Raw genomic sequence first — 9,419 nt, 5'->3', positions numbered from 1 at the left:
TGTCACATTACAGGTGACCACCATTGCACTATACACACACAGATATTCCTATACACACACACTCTCACACACACACAGGCACTCCTATACACACATACACACGGACACACATATACACAGATGTGCACAGAGACTCACACTCACACATGCACCCCCTCACAGACTTAAGACACTCTACACTCACTACACACACACATACACTTTCTCACACTCACGACCTGCAACCCAGACAGACAGACAGACCCACAGACAAAGACCCACATGCACACATATATTTTGTGGGGTGAATTTGTACTTGCAGGGTTACATTGTACCTTGCTCAAAAACTGCATACATTCACTTAAAACGCCGTTATCTCATTTTTAGATTAGAATCAATCTAAACGTCATGGCATAGACAGAGAACACAGGGGGCTAACACCTTCAACATATTGTCTAGCTGCCACCATTGTTAACAGCTAACCCGAGAATGCAACTTCTAAAAAAAAGGTTTTGTGATTTGCACATGAAAGAAGTGAAACTATCATGGTATTCAAACAGATGAAAGATGCAACTGACAATCAATTTTTCAATGTATAATTTCAGTTACATCACATTGTAAATTTTTGCTTTAAATTCTGTGTGTTAGGATTGTGCCCTCCACTATCACCTGATGAAGGAGCGACGCTCCAAAAGCTAGTGTGCTTCCAATTAAACCTGTTGGACTATACCCTGGTGTTGTGTGATTTTTAGCTGAGATTATGTAAGACAATAAGACAATAAGAAATAGGAGCGGAATTAGGCCGCTCAGGCCAGCAACTTTGCTCAGCCATTCGATCATGGCTGACATGTTTCTCAACTCCATTCTCCTGCCTTCTCCCTGTAACCCTGGAGCCCCTTACCAATCAAGAACCTGTTTTTCTCTGTCTTAAATACACTCAATGACTTGACCTCCATAGCCTTCTGTGGCAATAATCTCTACAATCTGACCACACTCTGATTGAAGAAATTCCTCCTCATCTCAGTACTTAGCAAATGGGACTAGATTGGGTTGGGTTATCTGGTTGGCATGGACGAGTTGACAGAAGGGTCCTTTTCTGTGCTGTACATCTCTATGACTCTATGACTCTAAAGGATCATCCCTTCACTCTGTAGCTGTGCCCTTGAGTTCTAGTCTCTTTGTGCTTCAGATTGATGAAGCCTTTCCCCATTTAGAAAATAGTGTTTGCTTCTATTCTTCCTACCAAAGTGCATAACCTCACACTTCCCACGTTGTATTACATTTGCCACTTCTTTGCCCACTCTCCCAACCTGTCCAAGTCCTTCTGCAGTCTCTCTGCTTCTTCAGCACCACCTGTCCTCTATCTGTCTTTGTTTCAGCAGCAATGCCCTCAGTTCCTTTGTCCAGATCATTAATGTGTAACGTGAAGAGTTATGATCCTCACACTGACTGCCACAGAACTCTACTACTCACCGGCTGTCATCCTAAAATAGACCCCTTTATCCCCGCAGTCTGCCTTCTGCTTGTCAGCCAATCTTCTATTCATATCAGTACCTTGTCCCTGACATGATGTGCTCTTATCTTATTTAGCAGTCCCCTGTGCAGCACCTTATGCAAAACCTTCTGAAAATCCAAATAGATGATGCCCACTGGCTCTCCTTTGTCTAACTTGCTCATTACCTCCTCAAAGAGAGGTAACAGATTTGTCAGGCATGACTCCTCCTTGACGAAGCTGTGCTGACTCTGCCCTCCTTTATCATACACTTTTAAGTACGCTGCAATCTCATCCTTAATAATGTATTTACGCTTCTTAAGAGAGACTCAGAGGAAATGGAATATGGCATTGGAAAGTCTCACAAAACCTATACAAGCCTCTAGTCAGACCACAGCTGGAATACTGTATCAGTTTTGGTCCCCTTATCTCAGGAAAGATATTCTGGCCTTGGAGGTAGTCCACAGGAAAGCTCACTGGGATGATACCGGGTGTGGAGGGACCAATTTATGAGGAGAGATTGAGCAGATTGGACCGGTAGCCTTTGGAGTTCAGAAGAATGAGAGGTGACCTTATTGAAAAATACAAGGTTCTTGGAGGATTTCACCAGGGAAATGCAAAGAGATTGTTTTCCCTTGTGGGAGAGTCTAGAACACAGAGAGCATAATCTCAGAGAAAGGAGTCATGCATTTAATACAGAGGTGAGGAGCATTTTCTTCTCTCAGAGTAGTGAATCTGTGGAATTCTTCACCATAGAGGGCTGTCAAGGCTGGATATTAAACACATTCAAGGCTGAGACAAAGAGATTTTTAATCAATAAAGGAATCCAGGGTTTGAGGAAAAAGGCAGGAAAAGTGGAGTTGAGTATTATCAGATCAGACATGCGTTCATTGAATGGCAGAGCAAACACAATGAGCTCAATGGCCTATTTTCACTCCAACATCTTCTGGTCTGTAATAGGTGCTGAGGGAACCAACAAGAGGAAAAAACACACGACCTCATCCTCACTAATTTGTCTGTCCATGACAGTATTGGTAAGAGTGACACTGCACAGTGCTTGTGAAAAAGGAGTCTTAGTTTCATGTTAAGTACAGAGGAGCCTCGATTATCTGAATGCCTCGGCGAGGAGTATTTTGTTCGGATAATCTAATGCCGGATAACACAATTTAGCCAAGCATCAGGACCTTGCGATCTTGTCAATTCGGATAATTGAATGCCAGATGATTGAGATTCCTCTGTTCCTCTATTGTGTTGTATGGCTGTAACTTGCAGGTGGTTGTATCCTTGTGCATCTTCTGCCCTTGTCCTCCCAGATAGAAGTAGCCAAGTGTTATAAGGTGCTGTTTATGGAGACTTACTGAATTTCTGCAGTGTATCTTGTAAATTGGACACACAGCTGCTACTGAGCGCCATTGACGGAGAGACTGGATGTTTATGGATGTGCTGCCAATCAAGAGGGTGCCTCCCTCCTGGATGGTGTAACGCTTTCTGAGTGTTGTTGGAGCTATACCCATCTAAGCACATGGAGAGTATTCTATTAGCCTCCTGACTTGTGCCTTGTAGATGGCGGGCAGATTTTACAAGTCAGGAGGTGAGTTACTCGGCACAGTATTCCTAGCCTCTGACCTGCCCTTAAAGCCACTGTGTTTATGTGAGGAGTTCAACTGAGTTTCTGATCAACGGTAACCCCCAGGATGTTAACAGTGGGGCATTCAGTGCTGGTAACACAATTGAATATCAAGAGGTGGTGGTTAGATTCTCTCCTTTTGGAGAATGGCCTGGCATTTGTGTACTGTGAATATTACTTGACACTTTTCAGACTAAGCCTGGATATCATTCAGATCTTGTTACATTTGAACATGGACTGCTTCAGTATCTCAGAAGTTGTGAATGTCTACGAACATTGTGCAATTTTTGGCAAATGTCCCCACTTCTAACCTTATAATGGAAGGAAGGTCGTTGATGAAACAGCTGAAGATGTTTGGGCGTTATCCTGAGGAGCTCCTGCAGAGATGTCCTGGAACTGAGATGACTGACCTCCAACAATCACAACCATCTTTCTATGTGTCAGGTATGACTCCAGCCAAATATCCCCCAGTTTTGCTCAGGTTCCTTGATTCCACATCCATTTGACTACTCATTTGACCGAGTGGTCAAATATAGTCTTAATGTCAAGAGCTGCCACACTCCCCTCATTTCTGGAATTTAATTTCTTTGTCCATGTTTGAGCCAAGGCTGTAATGAGATCAGGAGCTGAGTGGCCCTGACAGAATCCAAACTGGGTGTCACTGAGCAGGTCATAGAATCATACAGCACAGAAAGAGACCCTTCGGTCCAACAAGTCCATGCCAAAAATAATCCCAAATTAAACCTGGCCTATCTGCCTGCTTCTGACCCATATCCCTCCTAACCTTTCCTATTATGGTGCAGGCCGTTCTGCTATAACGTGCGTTTCTTTAACGTGAATTCGCTGAAATGCGATTGACAAATTGGGGACACTGTTTCTAAAGTGCAAACGTTTAAAATGTGTGTTGCCTATAAGCGATTACGTTGCCAACACTTTAAGCATTGTTTCTAAAGCACGAATTTTCTATAATGTGGGCTTGTACAAGAATACAATCATCACGTTATAAAAGAACTACCTGTACCTATCCAATGTACAACACCTCACATTTATCTGAATTAAACTCCATCTGCCATTCGTTGGCTATTGACTCACCTGATCAAGGTCTCGTTGTACTCTGAGATACTTAGTGTGGAGAAGGACATGGGAGTTAAGGCACCACATTGGCCAACCTCACCTGTGGCTATCAATAATACAAACAGCTGAGCAGGGGCCCCAGATATCTCTTCCATAACTTCCCACAAAGTTCTGGGATAAATCTGATCAGGTCCTTGGGATTTATCCACCTTTATGCTCTATTATGTAATATTGAAGCCATCACTATTTATTTCCCCAAGTTCTCTAGCTTGCATGTACTTCTCCACAGTAAATACTGATGCAAAATACATGTTCAGTATCTCACCCATCTCCTGTTGTCCCACATATAAATGGCCTTGTTGGTCTTTTAGAGCCTTATTCTCTCCCTAGTTATTCTTTCGTCCTTAATGTACCTGTAGAATCTCTTTGGATCCTTCTTAACCCTATTTGCTAAAGCTATCTCATGTCCCCTTTTTGCCCTCCTGATTTTCTTCTTTAGTATGTTCCTATTGCCCTTATACTCCTTGAGGGATTCACTCAATCCCAGCTGTTTATACCTTGACATATGCCTCCTTCTTTTTCTTGATCAGAACCTCAATTGCTCTCGTCATCCAACATTCCACTTACCTACCAGCCTGGCCCTTCACACTAATAGGAACTTGCTGTCTCTGAGCTCTCATAATCTCAATTTTGAAAGCCTCCCACTTTCCAACCATCCCTTTATCTGTGAATAGACTCTCCCAATCAACGGTGAAACATTTCTGCCTAATACCATCAAAATTGGCCTGACTCTAATTTAGAACTTCAACTTTGAGATCTGGTCTATGCTTTTCCATAACCATTTTAAAACCAATAGAATTATGATCATTGGCCTCAAAGTGTTCCTCCACTGACATCTCAGTCACCTGCTCTCCCTTATCTCCCAGGAGTAGGTCACGTTTTGCTCCTTCTGTAGTCGGTATACCCAGGTACTGAATAAGAAAATTTTCTTGTACACACTTAACAAAATCATCTCCATCTACACCCTTAACATTATGGTAGTCCCAGACTTTGTTTGGAAAGTAAAATCCCCTACCGTTACAACCCTATTATTCTTACAGATATCTGAGGTCTCCTGAGATACTTGCTTCTTAATTTCCTGCTTACTATTGCGGAGCCTGTACAATCTCAATAAGGTGATCATCCCTTTCTTATTTTTCAGTTCCACCCATTACGTTCACTGGATGTTCTCCCAGGTATATCCTCCCTAAGTACAACCATAATGTTAATCTTCACCAAAAACCCGCTCCTCCTCTTTCCCCCACTTGCCCCCCACTTTCTATCCTTCCTATAGCATCTATGCCCTGGAACATTCAGCTGTCAGTCCTGCCTCTCCCACAGCCACATTTCTGTAATAGCTATGGTATCCCAGTGCCATGTTCCCAACCATTCCCTGAGTTCATCTGCCTTTCCCGTCGGGCATCTTGTATTGAAATAAATTCAGTTTAATTATGGGTGGCACAGTGGCTCAGTGGTTAGCACCGCTGCCTAACAGCGCCAGGGACCCGGGTTTGATTCCAGTCTTGGGTGACTGTCTGTGTGGAGTTTGCACATTCTCCCCGTGTCTGCATGGATTTCCTCTGGGTGCTCCGGTTTCCTCCCACAGTCCAAAGATGTGCAGGTCAGGTGAATTGGTCATGCTAAATTGCCCATAGAATTAGGTGCATTAGTCAGGGGGAATGCATCTGAGTGGGTTGCTCTTCGGAGGGTTGGTGTGGACTGGTTGGGCCGAAGGGCCTGATTCCACACTGTAGGGAATCTAATCTAAATTTTAAAAATTATCAGGCTTACCTCGTTCTCTGCATTGCTTTTGCCTACCTTGACTTGCTCCTCTTCTCTACTCTATCAGCCTCAGACTTGTATCTTTTCTCACTATCGCTTTGCTTCCCTATCCACCTTAACTAGTTTAAAGAGCTGCTTGATAGCATTGTTGATGAGACCTTCCATCATTTTACTGATAATCGATAGTAGACTGATGGGGTGGTCATTGGCTGAGTTGGATCTTTCCTGCTTTTTATGTACAGGACATACTTGTACAATTTCCACATTGTCAGGTAGATGCCAGTGTTGTATCTGTACTGGAACAGCTTGGCAAGTTCTGAAACTCAAGTCTTCAGTACCATTGCTGGAATGCTGTCAGGGCCCACAGCCTTTGCGGTATCCAGTGCCTCCAACTGTTTCTCGATATTACGTGGAATGAATCGAATTGGCTGAAGACTGATATCTGTGAAGCTGGAGACCACTGGAGGAGGCTGAGATGGATCATCCACTCTGTACTTCAGGCTGAAGATTGTTGCCTTATCTTTTGCACTGTTGTGCTCGGCCGCTCCATCTTTGAGGATGGGGATATTTGTGTAGCCTCCTCCTCCAGTGATTTGGCTTGATACTGCTTAGAGACTCAATGTTAGTAACCATCCATGTTGAACAGCACTTGAAGAAAACACTAAAGGGGTGGCATCTGGGTGGGGGCATCATTGTCCTTCACCACAAGTCTCTTGGTGGGAACATTACTGAACAAACTGGGTGAGTCTTAGAGGACATAGCTGCAAGACTGAGGCATCAGCACCAGCTGAGGGAACTCACAGAGGGGCAAAACATACTCAGCTTCACCAATAGTCGTGTTGCGGACACATCTGTCTATGAATGTATCAGTAGGAATGACTGCCCACAGTCCTTGTGAAGAATAAATCTGTTCTTCACTTTGAGGATAGGGTATTGTATTGTGTTAAATGGGATAGATATCAAACAAATCTAGCACCTCAAGACTGGATATCCATAAGGGAGATCAACAGCAGCAGAATCATACACCAATACAATCTGTAACCCCATGGCCCAGCATATCCCCCACTCAACCATTCTCACAAAGCCAGATCAACCTTGGTAAAGTGGAGATTGTAGGACGACATCCCGGATCACCATCAAGCATACCTAGAAATGGAGGTGTTAACCTGATGAAGCTACAAAACCACATCAATCAAGTCACAGTGCAAAGTGATTCCACAACCAATGGATCAGATCTAAGCTCAACTGTCCTGCCACATCCAGTCGTGAATGGTTGTGGACAAATAAGCAACCAACTGGAGGAGGAGACTCCACAAATATCCTCATCCTCAATAATGGATGAGTCCAGCACATCAGTGCAAAAGATAAGGCTGAAGCTTTTGCAACAATCTTCAGCCTGAAGTACAGAGTGGATGATCCATCTCAGCCTCCTCCAGTGGTCTCCAGCTTCACAGATATCAGTCTTCAGCCAATTCGATTCATTCCACGTAATATCGAGAAACAGTTGGAGGCACTGGATACCGCAAAGGCTGTGGGCCCTGACAGCATTCCAGCAATGGTACTGAAGACTTGAAGGCTGAAGAATTTGTAACAAACATCAGCTAGAAGTACAGAGTGGATGATCCATCTCGGCCTCTTCCAGTGGTCCCCAGCATCACAGATACCAGTCTTCAGCCAATTCAATTCAGAGGAGTGGCAAATGGAGGTTAATTTAGATAAATGTGAGGAGCTACATTTTGGAAAGGCAAATCAGGGCAGGACTTAGACACTTAATGTTAAGGTTCTGGGGAGTGTTGCTGAACAAAGAGACCTTGGAGTGCAGGTTCATAGTTCCTTGAAAGTGGAGTCGTAGGTAGATAGGATAGTGAAGAAGATCTTTAGTATGCTTTTCTTTATTGGTCAGAGTATTGAGTACAGGAGTTGGGAGGTCATGTTGCGGCTGTACAGGACATTGGTTAGACCACTTTTGGAATATTGCGTGCAATTCTGGTCTCCTTCCTAACGGAAAGATGTTGTGAAACTTGAAAGGGTTCAGAAAAGATTTACAAGAATGTTGCCAGAGTTGGAGGATTTGAGCTATAGGGAGAGGCTGAATAGGCTGGGGCTGTTTTCCCTGGAACGTCAGAGGCTGAGGGGTGACCTCATACAGGTTTATAAAATCATGAGGGACATGGATAGGATAACTAGATAAGGTCTTTTCATTGGAGTGGGTGAATCCAGAACTAGAGGGCATAGGTTTAGGGTGAGAGGGGAAAATTTTAAAAGGGACAAAAGGGGCAACTTTTTCATGCAGAGTGTGTTGTGTATATGGAATGAGCTACCTGAGGAAGTGGAGGGGGCTGGTACAATTTCAACATTTGAAAGGCATCTGGATGGGTATATGAATAGGAAGGGCTTAGAGGGATATGGGCCAAGTGCTGGCAAATGGGACTAGATTAGGTTTGGATATCTGGTCGGCAAGGACAAGATGGACCGAGAGGCCTGTTTCCGTGCTGTACATCTCTATGACTCTGTGACTCTAAATGTTTAGCAACACCAGATACTGAAAACCAAAATGACTCCAAATCTCTGCTTGCTTCTCTAACCCTCCATCTTGGAGATGGGGAGGGGGCGGTTGGGTTCAAAATCGTAAGCCTTTATCCAAAGGCAGCCAGAATGCACACCCTCCCCGTCCAGCAGGGCCTCTCGGTCCCCATCAGTAAAGTGCAGTGCCCTCTGTCTGAGGTAATTGCCAGGAACAGAGCAGGGCAGCCTGCCCAGGTTTGACCAGCTGAATGGCTGGACTCTAGAGACAGCACCAGGAATTCCCGAAGATCCTGGCAATGTTCAGTACTTCCACAGGAGGCTTCAAGGGTATGGTGCTTGGAGAATGTGCTAAGTTTGAAAAGGTTGTGAAAGAAAACTCACAAGGCTTGTGGAGATAAACTCTCTATGAAACTCACCAAAATTGTCACCTCGCTAACATCTGGTAATATTCAGCCCCACATCTCCACTTTTTACCTCAACTTTAAAATCCAAATTCCCAAAATGATAATTATGTGTTATAAACTTGTCACATAAACAAAAGATTGCTTGCAACATTGTCATATAGGAATGTTTGTTTCTTTGAGGTGGTTTTTAATGCATCTATCATAGGAATAAATGATTTCAGTCAAATTTTGGCTTCAGGAGAAAATATTTCATCAGATTTAGATGCATAATCATCTTCACATTTTGTTTCCAATTTTTTCCTTTGACTCACATACTTGTCATCTACACCCAGCAGATTTTCTTTCACATGGAGTTCAATTTCATCAAAACCTTTTCAGGTTTCTTCCAAAAGAAGCTTTGCACAAAGGACTATTAATGTATCCTGCAGAGCCTTGCTGACTTTGTACAACTAATCTAGTAAATAATTCCAAAAAATTCCAGTTCCTCCATTTTTCT

This window comes from Chiloscyllium plagiosum, chromosome 14 (assembly GCF_004010195.1).
Source record: "Chiloscyllium plagiosum isolate BGI_BamShark_2017 chromosome 14, ASM401019v2, whole genome shotgun sequence".
In the NCBI taxonomy this organism is placed as follows: Eukaryota; Metazoa; Chordata; class Chondrichthyes; order Orectolobiformes; family Hemiscylliidae; genus Chiloscyllium; species Chiloscyllium plagiosum.
This window is presented reverse-complemented; position numbering follows the sequence as displayed.